The sequence below is a fragment of the Schistocerca americana genome, chromosome 6 (genome assembly GCF_021461395.2).
Source record: "Schistocerca americana isolate TAMUIC-IGC-003095 chromosome 6, iqSchAmer2.1, whole genome shotgun sequence".
NCBI classification, from domain to species: domain Eukaryota; kingdom Metazoa; phylum Arthropoda; class Insecta; order Orthoptera; family Acrididae; genus Schistocerca; species Schistocerca americana.
The window spans coordinates 160,873,818-160,892,906 of record NC_060124.1 but is presented as its reverse complement, the minus strand read 5'-3'; positions in this window follow the sequence as shown (position 1 = coordinate 160,892,906).

Genomic DNA, 19,089 nt, shown 5'->3' with positions numbered 1-19,089 from the left:
TACATCTGGAGCAATGCACTATATGGTGAGAAGACCTGGACATTGAGGAAGGAAGATGAAAGAAGATTGGAGGCACTAGAGATGTGGATATGGAGAAGAATGGAAAAAGTGAAATGGGAAGACCGAGTAAGGAATGAGGAAGTATTAAGAAGAGTTGGAGAAAAAGAAACATGCTGAAAGTCATCAGAAAGAGAAAACGGAACAGGATTGGACATTGTTTGAGGAGGGACTGTTTATTGAAGGAAGGAATTGAAGGAAGGGTGGAGGGAAAAAGGGGAAGAGGAAAAATAATATATCATATACTGGACAATATCAAAGGAGACAAATATTCAGAAATGAAAAGACTGGCTACGGACAGACAAAAGTGGAAGAGGCTTAATCGATGACAAGACCTGCCACAAGGCTGAATACCACACACACAATGGTGCATGCCCACATAGCCACATCTCCAGTGGCTCTGGAGTATGACCGCCCTCCACTATGGTTGTATAGGAATGCCGGTGGCAGCCGCTTACCCCACATGCGCTTGGAGTGTATTTGCTACAACACCATTGCTCATAATTAATTAGGGAATACAAAAAATGGTTCAAATGGCTCTGAGCACTATGGAACTTAACATCTGTGGTCATCAGTCCCCTAGAACGTAGAACTACTTAAACCTAACTAACCTAAGGACATCACACACATCCATGCCCGAGGCAGGATTCCTACCTGCGACTGTATTAGGCAAATTCCTTGTTGTTGCTGTTGCATGAACTGGATTGTGCTTCTTGCTGTATTACTTGTGATGAGTCGTCGTACATTTGAAGAAATAAAAGTTAATTAAATCGTCAGCTTGTTGTTTTAACTTGTTCGCTAATCATTTCTGCTCCTGTCTAGCCTTCCTACGATGACAGTTGCCGCACCAATCTGTAGCTCACCTCTCCTTGCCGCTGTGTACGAAGTTGAAGACGTAAACAATAAATATGTAACACCTCTCTTCGAAAATGGGTGATGAGACACTAGCCGTGATCAATCTATCCATCTTGAAGCATATTGGTACATTAGACATCTTCCATTATCGCAGGTGAAATTTTGAGGCGATTGAGGTAGGGACTCACACTGCAAAATTGTTTATACTAATGAGGACAATGCACTTCATACAGTCGCTGGTTCGTATCCTGCCTCGGGCATTGATGAGTGTGACGTCCTTAGGGTAGTTAGATTTAAGTAGTTGTAAGGGACTGATGACCTCGGATGTTAAGTCCCATAGGGCTTAGAGCCAATTTGAGCACTTCATACGGAAGTCAGCGATGGCATCTCTCTTTCCTGTATTACGTCTCATCACGTAATTATATTCTGCTACAATAAAACAAAATCTTTTAATCTCAGTCTGCTGCTTTTAATTTAGTATAGGCCATGTTGTACGGCTTTCCTAACATTTCAAATCTTTACAATGTATATGGATCGATGCTTGATGGGTTCGCTCACCGCTAAATATGTGAGACATGTATCGTTAATCACTTATGCAGTAACTTGTTTGAGATGTGAGTCGCTTTATTATTATCTTAGGTAGCGGGATTTAAGCCGCAGATGAATGTGTAAGCCGAGTGCCTTAGCGTTTGTTTCCGGGGGCCAGTTTGAGTTCATGTCACCAAACATTCAAAGATCCATAGCGCTGTGGAGTTGATTCATACACAATGCTAATACTGTATCGTACTTACTTTGTTGTTTTCATTTGGTCATAAGATACACTAATGTTAACTCCGTCATTTTTTTAAATTTTTTGCCTTCAAAAACGTAGCTTTACACACACAAAAAAACACACACTTACACACACACACTAATGGGAGTCATGATATGGGATAGCAATATGCACATATATAAAGGGCAGTGCATTGGCGGAGCAGTCATTTGCACTCAGATGACTCATGTGGAAAGATTTCCAATGTGATTATGGCCACACGAAGGGAAATAACAGACATCGAACGCAGAATGATAATTGGAGTTAGACAAATGGAACATTCCACTCCGGAAATCGTTGGGGATTTCAGTATTTTGAGATCCGCAGTGTCAAGAGTGTGCCGAGAATACCACGTTTCAGGCATTACTTCACACCAAGAACAACGCAGTGGCCGATGGCCTTCACTTAACGACCGAGAACAGCGACGTTTACTTACAGTTGTCATTGCTAACAGAAAGGCAACACTGTGTGAAATAACCGCAGAAATCAATGCGGGACGCATGATGAATATATCCTTTAAGACAGGGCAGGAAATACGCTATGACAGCAGACAACCGACGCGCCGGCCGCGGTGGCCAAGCGGTTCTAGGCGCTTCAGTCCGGACCCCTAGCGACTGCTACGGTCGCAGGTTCGAATCCTGCCTCGGGCATGGATGTGTGTGATGTCTTTAGGATAGTTAGGTTTATGTAGTTCTAAGTTCTAGCGGACTGATGACGTCAGATGATAAGTCCCATAGTGCTCAGAGCCATTTTTGAACCAACCGACGCTCGTCCCTCTGCCAACAGCGCGACATCGCCTGCAGCGTCTCTCCTGGGCTCGTGACCGTGTGGGTTGGACCGTAGACGATTGGAAAACTGTGGCCTTATCTGATGAGTCCAGGTTTCATTTGGTAAGAGCTGATGGTACGGTCCGAGTATGGCGCAGACCCCACAAAACCATGGACTCAAATTTTCAACATAGCACTGTGAAAACTGTTGACGACTCCATAATGGTGCGGGCTGTGCTTACATGGAATGGGCTGGGTCCTCTGATCCAAATGAACCGGTCTTTTACTGTAAATGGTCATGTTCGGCCACTTGGAGACCATTTGTAGCCATTCGTGGTCTTCATGTTCCCAAACAGTGATGACCTTTTTTATGCATGACAATGCGCCGTAACATCGGGCCCCAACAGTTCGCAATTCTTTTTAGAATGTTGTGAACTGTTCTAGCGAATGACACGGCCACCCGTCGAACATTTGTGGGGCGTGATTGAGAGGCCAGTTTGTGCACAAAATCCTTCAGTGGCAACACTTCCGCTGTTATGAACGGCTGTAGAGGCAGCATGGATCAATAGGAGGAGTCCCATGACATTAGTCACTTCAGAGCATATACTTCATGGTCCCCAACATCCCCCTATCTGCGTATTTATCTCTTTACCTAGCTTCTTGGCTAGTTCACATTGGTTAATATTTCATAAATATGGCGCCATATACTATCATCCCATTATAGTATTGTAGACAATGTGTAAAATATAAATTTATAAAAGAAACGACTGCATTAGTTTTAACATCGTTGTTTAAGTTCTACCACTGTCTTTCCTATGTTTTTATTGTACTCTACATTATTTCATTCTTATTATATTTCCTCAATATCATCTGCATTAGAAGCAAACAGTATAATCTCTTACACATGACGAAGGCGATTCAGATTCGAGCCATTGACATGCATTTATTTCCGTATAGTCAGTACCAGAATCAGTAAATATGTTGTAAGATTGATGTTAATAGTTCCAGTGTAATGGAATATTTTTGCCAGAATCATCTTCGAGATCTTTTTTTCTCACTATCCTGATGGAATCTGAACCATTGACGTATATGCAACACTGACTTTGTTTTGTTTTTTAGTGGCTGCCACTACACAATTTGTGGAAACTGGGTCAAAACATTTATGACAATCAATGAACGTCAAGTAAAGTGTTATACTATGTATTCGTTCGCAACTTAGAAATGGCCCTTTGTGTTATATGTGCTTCTAAAACCTGCACTTACATATGCTTTTCGGCTTTTGGCAAGATCAACTGTAGCGTCAAGATCAACTTGGACGGCATAATACGCTGTGGCATAGATTAAATGAGAACTTCATCAAGAACGTCTATGTGCTTCCTCTCATAATGGTACAGGTATTGCATCGCGTAATGTACAACTAAGGGAGGCGTACGCAGAGTCCTGAAAAACGTACTGCCATCTTGGGCTCTTGCTTTTGGTATTACGAATCTATACGTACCATAAATATATTGTAATGTCGACCCACCGATCCCCATGATATTCCTAGATGGTAGCATGGTAAACGTCGTTCGTTGCAACAGCTATATATTGGCGAAATGTAGAAGTAAAGTTAAGCCAAAGTCACATAGTTCCAAAGAAAGTATGTATAGAAAGACGTACCAATAGTATATATACGCTTGTTCGTATGATTACTGAAATCCTAGAATTACTTTTCGTGCACTTGCTGATAATTTTCGTATAAATCTTGAATATTCTGAAGACAAAGCTGATGTTCAGTGGTTTTCTGTTCTTATTTGTAAAGTTCAGTTGTTACAGAATTTTAGTAATTTTGTGGTGGTCTTCCCTCAAAGACCGGTAGTTAATAGCAGACAGAGTGAAATGGTTCAAATGGCTCTGAGCACTATGGGACTTAACTTCTGAGGTCATCAGTCCCCTAGAGCTTAGAACTACTTAAACCTAACTAACCTAAGGACATCGCACACACATCCATGTCCGAGGCAGGATTCGAACCTGCGACCTTAGCGGTCGCGCGGTTCCAGACTGTAGAGCCTAGAAACGCTCGGCCACCCCGGCCGGCAGAGTGAAATGGAATGGTGTTGGCATATAAGGCATATTAGAGCCATTCAGAGTACAAAGAGTGGAAGTATGTCAAAAGAAGGTGGCATTTCAATAGGTAGAAAGTAATAGAAAATGATCTTTCATCATTGTTTAATTATAAGTCGTTTGACATCAGAGAAGTATTGAAATTGCCTTGTCGGGTACCGAATTTGTCTCCAACTAGAACGTGTTATCACTCGCACATTATGCACTCTCACTATTTAAGTGTTTTTCTGAATTGCTGTTTTTCCATATATCTAAACTCACATTTCAAGGTATCCTAGTTTCCTATGATAACATATTTTCGTATAAAAATACATATGATCTCATACGGGTAGACTTGCTCCCGAAAGATCATGTGATATTTACAATTTCATTCAATAAATAGTTGCAACTGTGTAAGACGTTCATATTTAACTATCATTTGTTGTATGACACTGTGTAGTAGTTTTTAATGGTGCAAGCCTTCCGTACAGTTCTTAAATATATTAGTTATGGATGCAAGCGTCTAGAATTCTCTGCCTTGGATATCTGTGTGCTGGACAGGGTGGGAGAACTCGAAGCCCTCGCACACCTTCTCATCAGCACCAGGATGAGAGAATACTGACCACGATGGGCAGCAGCTAGCGGCAAAGACACCCAGCCAAGCCCCATGGAATGGTTAGGCAAGAGTGTGCGACAAACACTCTCCTCGAAATTAGTAAACAGGTATAATTACAGCCATTGTTGTTGTTGTGGTCTTCAGTCATGAGACTGGTTTGATGCAGCTCTCCATGCTACTCTATCCTGTGCAAGCTTCTTCATCTCCCAGTACCTACTGCAACCTACATCCTTCTAAATCTGCTTAGCGTATTCATCTCTTGGTCTCCCTCTACGAGTTTTACCCTCCACGCTGCCCTCCAATGCTAAATTTGTCATTCCTTGATGCCTCAAAACATGTCCTACCAACCGATCCCTTCTTCTAGTCAAGTTGCGCCACAAACTTCTCTTCTCCCCAATCCTATTCAATACCTCTCCATTAGTTACGTGATCTACCCACCTTATCTTCAGCATTCTTCTGCAGCACCACATTTCGAAAGCTTATATTCTCTTCTTGTCCAAACTGGTTATCGTCCATGTTTCACTTCCATACATGGCTACACTCCATACAAATACTTTCAGAAACGCCCTCCTGATACTTAAATCTATACTCGATGTTAACAAATTTCTCTTCTTCAGAAACGATTTCCTTGCCATTGCCAGTCTACATTTTATATCCTCTCTACTTCGACCATCATCAGTTATTTTACTCCCTAAATAGCAAAACTCCTTTACTACTTTAAATGTCTCATTTCCTAATCTAATACCCTCAGCATCACCCGATTTAATTTGACTACATTCCATTATCCTCGTTTTGCTTTTGTTGATGTTCATCTTATATCCTCCTTTCAAGACACTGTCCATTCCGTTCAACTGCTCTTCCAAGTCCTTTGCTGTCTCTGACAGAATTACAATGTCATTGGCGAACCTCAAAGTTTTTACTTCTTCTCCATGAATTTTAATACCTACTCCGAATTTTTCTTTTGTTTCCTTTACTGCTTGCTCAATATACAGATTGAATAACATCGGGGAGAGGCTACAACCCTGTCTCACTCCTTTCCCAACCACTGCTTCCCTTTCATGCCCCTCGACTCTTACAACTGCCATCTAGTTTCTGTACAAATTGTAAATAGCCTTTCGCTCCCTGTATTTTACCCCTGCCACCTTCAGAATTTGAAAGAGAGTATTCCAGTTAACGTTGTCAAAAGCTTTCTCTAAGTCTACAAATGCTAGAAACGTAGGTTTGCCTTTTCTTAATCTTTCTTCTAAGATAAGTCGTAAGGTTAGTATTGCCTCACGTGTTCCAACATTTCTACGGAATCCAAACTGATCTTCCCCGAGGTCCGCTTCTACCAGTTTTTCCATTCGTCTGTAAAGAATTCGCGTTAGTATTTTGCAGCTGTGACTTATTAAACTGATAGTTCGGTAATTTTCACATCTGTCAACACCTGCTTTCTTTGGGATTGGAATTATTATATTCTTCTTGAAGTCTGTGGGTATTTCGCCTGTCTCATACATCTTGCTCACCAGATGGTAGAGTTTTGTCATGACTGGCTCTCCCAAGGCCATCAGTAGTTCTAATGGAATGTTGTCTACTCCCGGGGCCTTGTTTCGACTCAGGTCTTTCAGTGCTCTGTCAAACTCTTCACGCAGTGTCTTATCTCCCATTTCATCTTCATCTACATCCTCTTCCATTTCCATAATATTGTCCTCAAGTACATCGCCCTTGTATAAACCCTCTATATACTCCTTCCACCTTTCTGCTTTCCCTTCTTTGCTTAGAACTGGGTTGCCATCTCAGCTCTTGATATTCATACAAGTGGTTCTCTTCTCTCCAAAGGTCTCTTTAATTTTCCTGTAGGCAGTATCTATCTTACCCCTAGTGAGACAAGCCTCTACATCCTTACATTTGTCCACTAGCCATCCCTGCTTAGCCATTTTGCACTTCCTGTCGATCTCATTTTTGAGACGTTTGTATTCCTTTTTGCCTGCTTCATTTACTGCATTTTTATATTTTCTCCTTTCATCAATTAAATTCAATATTTCTTCTGTTACCCAAGGATTTCTATTAGCCCTCGTCTTTTTACCTACTTGATCGTCTGCTGCCTTCACTACTTCATCCCTCAGAGCTACACATTCTTCTTCTACTGTATTTCTTTCCCCCATTCCTGTCAATTGTTCCCTTATGCTCTCCCTGAAACTCTGTACAACCTCTGGTTCTTTCAGTTTATCCAGGTCCCATCTCCTTAAATTCCTGCCTGTTTGCAGTTTCTTCAGTTTCAATCTGCAGTTCATAACCAATAGATTGTGGTCAGAATCCACATCTGCCCCTGGAAATATCTTACAATTTAAAACCTGGTTCCTAAATCTCTTTCTTACCATTATGTAATCTATCTGATACCTTTTAGTATCTCCAGGATTCTTCCAGGTATACAACCTTCTTTCATGATTCTTGAACCAAGTGTTAGCTATGATTAAGTTATGCTCTGTGCAAAATTCTACAAGGCGGCTTCCTCTTTAATTTCTTCCCCCAATCCATATTCACCTACTATGCTTCCTTCTCTCCCTTTTCCTACTGACGTATTCCAGTCACCCATGACTATTAAATTTTCGTCTCCATTCACTACCTGAATAATATCTTTTATCTCGTCATACATTTCATCAATTTCTTCATAATCTGCAGAGCTACTTAGCATATAAAGTTGTACTACTGTAGTATGCATGGGCTTTGTGTCTATCTTGGCCACAATAATGCGTTCACTATGCTGTTTGTAGTAGCTAACCCGCACTCCTGTTTTTTTATTCATTATTAAACCTACTCCTGCGTTACCCCTATTTGATTTTGTATTTATAACCCTGTAATCACCTGACCAAAAGTCTTGTTCCTCCTGCCACCGAACTTCACTAATTCCCACTATATCTAACTTTAACCTACCCATTTCCCTTTTTAAATTTTCTAACCTACCTGCCCGATTAAGGGATCTGACATTCCACGCTCCGATCCGTAGAATGCCAGTTTTCTTTCTCCTGATAACGACGTCCTCTTGAGTAGTCCCCGCCCGGAGATCCGAATGGGGGACTATTTTACCTCCGGAATATTTTACCCAAGAGGACGCCATCATCATTTAATCATACAGTAAAGCTGCATGTCCTAGGGAGAAATTACAGCCATATGCTAACAATTGTAATGAAAGTTTGCAAGAGAGAAATAGGGGATTAAGTTCGAGACAAGACTAACGAACTAACGACACAAGGAAACAGGACTTTAAGATAAGCAAAAGCGTGAGGTATGTCTGCCTTGCGGTTAGCTGGCACTCCTCAAAAAGTGCCTACATAGCAGAGTTTGCCATCTGCCCGACTTCAGTTTCACTCCCAGCGGAGATAGGGTGTATCTCGCTTTTCACGTGGTCTTGGGGGGCTCATTTCTAGTGGAGACATGTTGGAAGAAGAGAACTGGGAGACAGGTGGAGTGGTACACCGTCTCTGTGTATGGTTGGGGTGTTATTGCTCATTTTCTTCATGCAAAATCTTAACCCTCATTTACATATTTTGAACTACAGTTGTGAGATGTTTGTGCATAGAATTAATATGAAGCATATGTGTTATTACCAGCGTGGTATTACAGACGTTCCGTCTTCTAATATTGTACTAGATGTGTTAGTAATGCTTCATCAATAAACCTGAATGAAGCTAGTCACGTATTTTAATGGGGTGATCAACCTGTCGTTATATCAACACTAGGTTAGGGTACGCTGCTTCCCTCTAGTAGACTGTATGGTCGGCACAGTTTTGTTTTCTTTTTCCCTTAACCCAAGTTTTATGTTTTTCACAAATTTCAACACCTTATAAGTATTTCACAGTAATTAACATCAACGAAGCATGGTCTTTTCCGAATGTACTTCCAGCGAAAAAGCGATTCTGGTAGCTGGAATTAGAGGACTTTGTTAATTCCGCCATTTGAGTTCTTGTGGTGATATTTCCATAAAAACTTTCATCCCATAACACATTTTTTTTGGAAATCAGATATCAGTTTTCATAGATTCAGCTTGAAATGTGTTTTAATATAACTAAACATGTCCATAAAAATTTTCTACACACATTTCAGCCCCTTCGGAGTTGAATTTCCAAAAAACATTGAAATGTGTATTATTTTTACTTCTTTCCGGTTGCCAAATGCAAGTTTTCAGAGATTTAATTTCAAAACTGCTGTCTATGAATTACTTCCGTAAGAACTTTTATCCCCTACTCTACCCCCTTAGGGGTTGAATTTCCAAAAACACAGAAACACATAATTAAAAAAAATTCTAACTGAGTGAGAAATACAAACTTTCTTTGATTTAGCTTTAAAAATGCTTTCATAATGAAATATTTGTATAAAGATTTTCTTCGCATGTTTCACCCCTTTAGTGGTTGAATTTCCGAAAATGCAGGAAAATGTACTTTTTTCATTTCCAAACGAGAAGGCAAATACCAATTCTCATAGACGTGGCATCAAAAATACTATAGTAGTACATTCATAATGATTTATTTTCAATGTAAGCATTTACCAAGTATTTCACTCCACAGGAGTTAACTTTCCAAAATTGCAAAAACATGTATTTATTTTTGTGCAAGAAACCGATTATCAGTTGTCCGTAGTTCTAGCTTCAAAAATGCCTTAACAACGACCTATTTTTGAAAAACATTTCATCCATTATGTCACACCCTTAGGGATAGAATTTTGAAAAATCTCTTCTGATACTGCGCCTACAGTTTAGATCCACTCAGTCTCCAAATTTCTAATTTCTGTCCTTAGTCGCTTGGGCTGGACGATGATAAGTCAGTCAGTCAGTCAGTCAGTCGGTCAGTAAGAATATTTCCTATTATATATAGAGATAAGAGTATTAACATAACTGTAGTATTTTCAGCAAGTTCCCGCCTGTCTAGTCTCACATGGTACATACAGGGCCAACCTAGGGTCATGCACAAGCACAGTATGTACCATTACCAACAGCAAAAATCGTCACCAGTGAAAGCGCACGATAAAAGAAACAACAACGTCCCTGCAAATATTAGTCTGCTAATGATACTATTGCGGACTAGCTGCGATTATGTGGTTACCATCCACTACTGACTTGACTATTCTGGTTGGCACAACAGTATTTGATATTTAAACTTTTCAATTAAATCCACATCTCATTGCGCTCAAATTTCAACTACGGCCATGATTAATAGAAATATAACACTACTCCAGCATGTTACGTTTTACAGTTCACCACACACTCGCACTAACAATGCCTGACAGGGAATTGAAACACGCAAAAGACTTAGTCGGACGCCAGTACAACCTTCTACAGTTACACAGCATTGGAGGGTGAGTAAGTACAGTAAAGAGGCAAAGAAGTTGGTATACCTGCCTAATGGCCGGCCGGGGTGGCCGAGCGGTTCCAGGTGCTACAGTCTGGAACCTTGCGACTGCTACGGTCGCAGGTTCGAATCCTGCCTCGGGCATGGATGTGTGTGATGTCCTTAGGATAGTTAGGTTTAAGTAGTTTTAAGTTCTAGGAGACTGATGACCTCAGAAGTTAAGTCCCACAGTGCTCAGAGCCATTTGAACAAGCCTGCCTAATATCGTGTAGGGCCCCCCGCTATCACACAGAACTGAGGCAACACGACGTGGCACGGAGTCGACTAACGTCTGAAGTAGTGCTGGAGGAAACTAACACCATGAATCCTGCAGGGATGTCCATAAATCCGTAAGAGTACGAGAAGGTGGAGATCTCTTCTGAACAGCACGTTGCAAGGAATCCCAGATATGCTCACTAATGTTCATGTCTGGGGAGTTTGGTGGCCAGCTGAAGTGTTTAAACGCAGAAGAGTGTTCCTGGAGCCACTCTGAAGCAAATCTGGAAGTATGGGCTGTTGAATTGGCCTGCTGGAATTTCCCAAGTCCGTCTGAGTGCACAATGTACATGAGTGGATGCAGGTGGTCAGACAGGATGCTTACGCACGTTTACCTGTCAGAGTCGTATCTAGACGTACCAGGGGTCCCATATCACTTGAACTGCTCACCCTCCACACCATTACTGATCCTCCACCAACTTGTACAGTACCCAGCTGACATGCAGGGTCCATGGATTCATGAGGTTCCCTCCATACCCGTACACGTCTATCCACTCGGTGCAATTTGAAACGAAACTCGTCCGACCAGGGAAGATCTTTCCAGTCATAAGCAGTCCAATATCGGTGTTGACGCGCCCAGGCGAGGCGTAAAGCCTTGGGTCGTGCGGTCATCAAGAGTAGACGAGTGTGCCTTCGGTTCCGAAAGCCCATATCAATGATATTTCGTTGAATGGTTTGCACGCTGACACTTGTTGATGGCCCAGCATTGATATCTTCAGCAATTTTTGTAAGAGTTGCACTTCTACCACGTTGAACGATTCTCTTCAGTCGTCATTGGTTCCGTTGTTGCAGGATATTTTTCCGGCAGCTATGTCGAAGATTTGATGTTTTACCTGATTACTGATATTCACGGTACACTAGCGAAATGGTCGTACGGGAAAATTCCCACATCGTCGCTACCTCGGAGATTCCGTGTCCCATTTCTCGTGCGTCGACTATAATACCACGTTGAAATTCATTTAAATCTTAATAACCTGCCATTGTAGCAGCAGTAGCCTAACAGCTGCACCAGACACTAGTTATCTTATATAGGCGTTGAACACCGCAGCGCCGTATTCTGGCTGTTTATACATCTCTGCATTTTCATACGCGTGCCTATACCCGTTTCTTTGGCGCTTCAGTGTAGTTAAAGTTGGAATTTTCTGTCACAGATACAACGACCGTCGACGTGCATTAGTGTTGTTCGTGTTCAGTGCTGTTACCAGATCTGGTAAGTTGTACAAGTGGCGTGCACAAAGTCAAATTTTGAGTGACCACTCTGAAGAACACGCAGCTGATGCTTATCTGTATGCGAGAGCTTTAGCAGCGCTTGACGGAAAATGAAAGGTGCCTCATTGTCGGTCTCCATTAGGATGGCTGGTCGAATCGTGAAATCTACAGATTTCTGGGCAATCAGATGTGACAGTGGCCCGACGCTGGACTGCAAGGGAATGTGCGGGCCCTCACACTCTGTCAAGTTTATGGTGAACCATGTCTGACCGCCAAAAGTGAAGATCACCGTATTCTGCACACAGCACGTGGTAGCACGATCACATCTGTCAGTGCTATTCGAGAACAAATTATGAACTCGCTGCAGTATTCTGTGCCGCCCACAGCACTGATGGGAGACCGGGAACTACCGTTCCATGCAAAAACTCCTGTCCACACCACAACACGAACGGTTGCATTGGGAATGCTGCTGAGACGGGCAAGTATGTACTGCTTAAAAAGGCGCTGTATTGTATTAAGCGATGAATCCTGGTTCTGCACTACCACAATCGACCACCGTTGATGAGTATGGTAGTCACCTGTGGACAGGTTTCATTGCACCATTGCTTTTGAGAGGTATAATGGTGTGGAAAGCCATAGGGTATCACTTAGGGTCACGGCTGGCACTTACTGAAACTTCCCTGTTGGTACAGTGGTTCGTGGCATACATCCTCCACCCTAATGTATTACCTCTCGTGTATTCCCTCTTACTCTAGATATAATGGTGTGGAAAGCCATAGTGTTCCACTTCAGGTCACGGCTGGCACTTACTGAAGCTTCCCTGATGGTACATTGGTTCGTGGCAGACATACTCGCACCTAATGTATTCCCTCCCAGGTATTCCCTCTTACTATAGGTATAATGGTGTGGAAATCCATAGGGTATCACTTCAGGTCACAGATGACACTTACTGAAGCTTCCCTGACGCTACACAGTACTGGACTAGAAAAAGTTTTCGAGTTGACATAATTGCCATGCAAAATGTATCGTCACATGAGTTAGAGAGCCGGCCGGAGTGGCCGAGCGGTTCTGGCGCTACAGTCTTGAACCGCGCGACCGCTACGGTCGCAGGTTCGAATCCTGCCTCGGGCATGGATGTGTGTGATGTCCTTAGGTTAGTTAGGTTTAAGTAGTTCTAAGTTCTAGGGGACTGATGACCAAAGAAGTTAAGTCACATAGCGCTCAGAGCCATTTGAATTAGAGATGTGGAGTGTAGTTACAGGTACAGTCTTAGCAAGAATTTGATGCATAATTAATGCTTGTGTATGAGATTTGCAGTGATAGATGCAGGGCTACTTCAGGGCAGCGGCTATATTTGCCAAGGTCAGTAGGTTGAATTTAATTTTTGATTTGGCCCCAGGCACAAAAATTTCAGAGCATTAAGGTCAGATGATCTTGGAGATTCGTGCCTCTTGTGACACGTTGGGGATGGATGCCGACCATTCCATGTTGATTAACAGCTTATTTTACTACACAATTCATGGTGCACCGTTTAACTCATCATTTCAGTTGGTACTATGTGGTGCTCTGGTCTAATCATTGTGGTAGTACACTAGAAGCGTAATCTCTGCTGCACAGTACAGCCCATTTTCCCAACTCCTGTCATTACACGAGCGGACCACACTGGGTGTGATCATGCAGACATGCCGACAATGCGGTTTTTGCAAAATAAGTGTGCAAACACTACAGATTTTCACAGGCGATGGTTATCAGTGTGTGAAGAGTGTGCGGCATCATGAAAAATGCCCTTGCAACATGACAACACTCGTTCCCATACAAGTCAGGGAACTATGGTTGTCATCCTTGAAATGGGATTCCAGGTACTGTCACATCCACCATATTCTTCTGACATGGCTGCCTCTAATTACCACATACTATCGGCTATAAAGAAACCTCTGCGTGGACATCATTTCAGAGAACTTTGAGAACTCTGAGCAAACTCTGGTGGGTAAAACAAACTTTAAGAAAGGTGTTCATGAGGGGTGTATAGTAGTTAAAGGGGCCAAGTGGGGAGAATATGGTGTAATGAAATTGAATATTGTGTTACCACATGTTGATACCACCCCATGGACGTCATAATAATGGAATCACAAGTTTCATTCTTTTGATGAAGCGGTCATGTGGAATTTGGTGGAACCAGTGGTATAACATTAGGGGGCGAGGAAACACAGCAAGTGAATAACTTCAATTACTTGGGAAGTGTAATAATGGATGATATGTATTGCTCAACAGAAGTTAGGAAAAGAATTGCAATTGCCGAAGAAGGATTCGAGAGGAAACACAAATTACTTTGTGGACTACTAAACATAGATCTGAGGAAAAGACTTGCCAAATGTTACATCTGTAGCAATGCACTATTTGGTGAGAAGACCTGGACATTGAGGAAGGAAGATGAAAGAAGATTGGAGGCACTAGAGATGTGGATATGGAGAAGAATGGAAAAAGTGAAATGGGAAGACCGAGTAAGGAATGAGGAAGTATTAAGAAGAGTTGGAGAAAAAGAAACATGCTGAATGTCATCAGAAAGAGAAAACGGAAAAGGATTGGACATTGTTTGAGGAGGGACTGTTTATTGAAGGAAGGAATTGAAGGAATGGTGGAGGGAAAAAGGGGAAGAGGTAAAAGAATATATCATATACTGGACAATATCAAAGGAGGCAAATATTCAGAAGTGAAAAGACTGGCTATGGACAGACAAAAGTGGAAGAGGCTTAATCGATGACAAGACCTGCCACAAGGCTGAATACCACACGCACAATGGTGCATGCCCACATAGCCACATCTCCAGTGGCTCTGGAGTATGACCGCCCTCCACTGTGGTTGTATAGGAATGCCGGTGGCAGCCGCTTACCCCACATGCGCTTGGAGTATGTTTGCTACAACACCAGTGCTCATAATTAATTAGGGAATAAAAAAAATGGTTCAAATGGCTCTGAGCACTATGGGACTCAACATCTGTGGTCATCAGTCCCCTAGAACGTAGAACTACTTAAACCTAACTAACCTAAGGACATCACACACATCCATGCCCGAGGCAGGATTCCTACCTGCGACTGTATTAGGCAAACTCCTTGTTGTTGCTGCTACATGAGCTGGATTGTGCTTCTTGCTGTATTACTTGTGATGAGTCGTCGTACATTTGAAGAAATAAAAGTTAATTAAATCTTGTGATTGTTGTTTTAACTTGTTCGCTAATCATTTCTGCTCCTGTCTAGCCTTCCTACGATGACAGTTGCCGCATCAGTCTGTAGCTCACCTCTCCTTGCCACTGTGTACGAAGTTGTAGACGTAAACAACAAATATGTAACACCTCTCTTCGAAAATGGATGATGAGATACTAGCCGTGATCAATCTATCCATCTTGAAGCATATTGGTACATTAGACATCTTCCATTATCACAGGTGAAATTTTGAGGCGATTGAGGTAGGGACTCACATTGCAAAATCGTTTGTACTAATGAGGACAATGCACTTCATACAGTCGCAGGTTCGTATCCTGCCTCGGGCATTGATGAGTGTGACGTCCATAGGTTAGTTAGATTTAAGTAGTTCTAAGGGACTGATGATCTCAGATGTTAAGTCCCATAGAGCTTAGAGCCAATTTGAGCACTTCATACGGAAGTCAGCGATGGCTAATAATCGTACATCCGCATTCGTCTCACAAACAGCTCTCTTGTGCACCCATGTGTACTGGACTGTTTAGGCATCTGTTATTGTATTCTTTCACATGAGTCCGTATCCACTGTTAATTACGATGCGTCCAGTACTTCAGGTAGAAGGCTTGTCTACCGAAGTAAAGCTGCTGCTTTATAAGTCTCATTTGTGCATGCAGTGTCGGCAGCGAGAGACGCCTAGTTAGTAGATCGCGTGGCGCTGAGGAGGGCAGCGCAGCATCGGCGTGCCTGCGCCTGTACCCCCGCACCCCTCTCCGCCCCTCACCTTGCAAGCTGCTAATGAGCGTCGGAGCTGCGGGGGCTGCGTTGCCACACCCGAGGCCCGCCTAATGACAACCAGTTCTGAGCGAGCACGGAAAACACCGGCCACGAGTCAATTACCCTACCTGCCGCTAATCACGCACGATGCTAAATTGATTCCTAAAGAGTCGGAATTTTGATGAAGCCGGTGCGCGTAATAACCTGCATCGGCCGCTCGCCGCGGAGATATAAGGAACGAGATCGTGCGCGGAGCAGGCCTGCGGGAAGAGGTAATGAGTCCGACTCACAATGGGGACATAAATCCGAGTCCCCCGCTTGTCGCTCGCAGGCGAGGCGCGGATGGCCCGCGTGGCGCGGCGTGGCGGTCGGCCGGTCGTTAGCGATCTGCCTCCACTGTGCTCTGCTGCACCGCCGCCACTCTCTGGTGCCGAGGAGAGGTGTCCGCGCCAGATGCAGCTCCTGAGTCGACTCTCCCACCGGATGCCACTGTCCGTCGATACCCTCCAGCAGCCCTGCCTCGTCGCCCTGCTGTTAACCTGTCTACCTACTAGTGTTGTAAGACTGCCGTAGCCTACCTTAGTCTGCCATAAGTAAGCGTGGACCACGGTAGTTCCAATAGTAGCTTTCGTCATTTAAGATCGTACCTGCATTACCTGCACATTACGTGTGTTGCATACCTATCAGGCGTTACCAAATAATAACCACCTTCTTTAACCCTCCAGCGAGCGATATAGACAGTGCGCTAGCCACAAATAAAAGCCGAAAGGTCGTGGACTGTTAACCACTTGACACAGCTTGAAAACCAGGAATATTTTATTAACAAATACAATTGTTTTGCGAAGTTCCATCGTTGTTTCACAATTGCAAGCCCTTACATATTAGTCCTTCGATATTGCTTTAGCTCACACAGTTATAAGCTGTGTTGTCACACGTCCAAGTGAGTAGCAGTAATACAGCGGTATGAGCTAGTAGCAGAATGCCACAATTAGGCCGTTTTCTACGAAATAATTAGTAATCGAATAAGTGACTGGCTGGTGTCTGACGCTACTGTGCTGTTTAACGCTTTGAGTGGGTCATTACTGTGAGATAACCTGTGCATGGCAACAGAGTGATACAAAGAAACACCGCTTTTCCTCATATAGTCTAATGTAAGTTGATGTTATCGTTGTTTAATTAAACTAAAATTAAACTGTCATTTTGCCCTTACATATTTACTGTGGTAACATAAAGACAACCATTGTCTACATGTGTACGAAGTGCGCTGTGCGCCATCTCGTGTTATGAAAAACGACGCGCCCGCTCGAAAGTTAAGTATGGAGTCAGTGTATTAGTAGATCCCTCTAAAACCCGGAAGTAATGAACTGTCCAGAAACTTGAAACGCGTATGTATTCAGTACCAGCGATGGCGAGTCATGACAGAATCTCTGACCAGAGAGTTATTTATCGCAGTAGTACGTAGCGAGTCGGCAGAAACAGTTGTGTGTAGGGAGTCGCGAGAGGATGTAGTCAGCCGACTGCAGTAGCGAGTGGACTGTTGTACTGAGCGGGGGTCGGCATGGGTCGGCGGCGTGCTGTCCTTACATCTCTGGTCACGGTTCGGGACGAGGTATATTGTTAAAGAAGGTAATGAAGCAGCATTGCGCACATCAGATAATGTATGTTAATTGTAATGAATTTGTTCAAGAAATGCCCCAATAATAATTTTTCAAACTAATCGTTTTAAAGAAAAAGATTCATTTGAATTTAAAGAATATTTCCTATGCTTTTCCTCCCAGAATCAATTTACCAGGTTTAATAATTTCACAGGGCCGAAGGTCAGCGCTGCTGGCCTATTATTGAGGGTTTAATGATCAATCTTCATTTCTTAATTTTTGTGGCGAATTTACATTGGGCCATTATTTTTCAATATTTTTGTAGCGAAGGTACAGTTGCCTTTATTTCAATTTAACGATGTTTTGTGGGAGCTCAACAACATTTGGCTGTATTGCCATTTGCATTTAATTATTGACATTAAAAAAAATCCGCGGTGAGGTTACACGTGCTTAATTTTTCATTTTTTAAATAATCTTCATTTCATAAATTTTGCGGGGAGGTTTCAAACTGACTGAGGATATGTTAAGTGCCGGGTAACCTACACAAAATTTTTGCTTTACGTAGTTATGCTCTTGTCTGTTATGGTACTTAAAGGTAGCCGGCCGCTGTGGTCGAGCTGTTCTAGGCACTTCAGTCCGAAACCACGCGGCTGCTACAGTCGCGGGTTCGAATCCTGCCTGTGGCATGGATGTTTGTGATGTCCATAGGTTAATTAGGTTTACTTGGTTCTAAGTCTAGGGGACTGATATTTTTCATGTTCGTGTATGAAACCTGAATTTACATCAAAAGTAACTGATTCAGTTGTATAAAAGCACGGAAGTTATGAGCATCTAATTTTTAATACTTATAAAATGAAATTTATACATTCTATAAGGATCTAAAATACACACTGGACTAATACTGAATGATGTATACCGGTAATCCTACCATTTACTATGTCATTCATGTAGTGTACCAAAACTACCGGAGTAAAGTTTTGGCAGAGCGTAACGCTACATACTATCACTGGGTTTGTCCCTGAAGCCGCGTTCACAGTGGCATCGACAACTGTCACGCGATGATACTGTCCGACAGCTTCATTCACAGATTCACAGTAAGTCCGGAATTCGTTAATTATTGGTGGCATCAAGGTGGATATGTTAGCTTAGGTTAGGTTGGAGTCCGTTCTATCACGGACATGTGGTTATAACGTCCTTGGAGCTAGTGGATTCTAGGACGCCTCTGCGGTTGGAGAAGCATACTGCATTACGGCTTTTGCTATTAAAAATACTCTGAATGGATTTCAATTAGCTATATTTCGAAAGGAACGTCGCGAATACTGCAAGGTTTCTGTTGGTTACTGGTACAGCCAGAGAAGTTTTACGAGTATATGACCTGAAGAGTAGAAAGTTCTGAGGTGACTAATAAATCAGACATCTACTAACAGACAACATAAGAATAAGTTTAGTTTTAATTCGTGCACTTAACACTGAGATATACGTAGCTT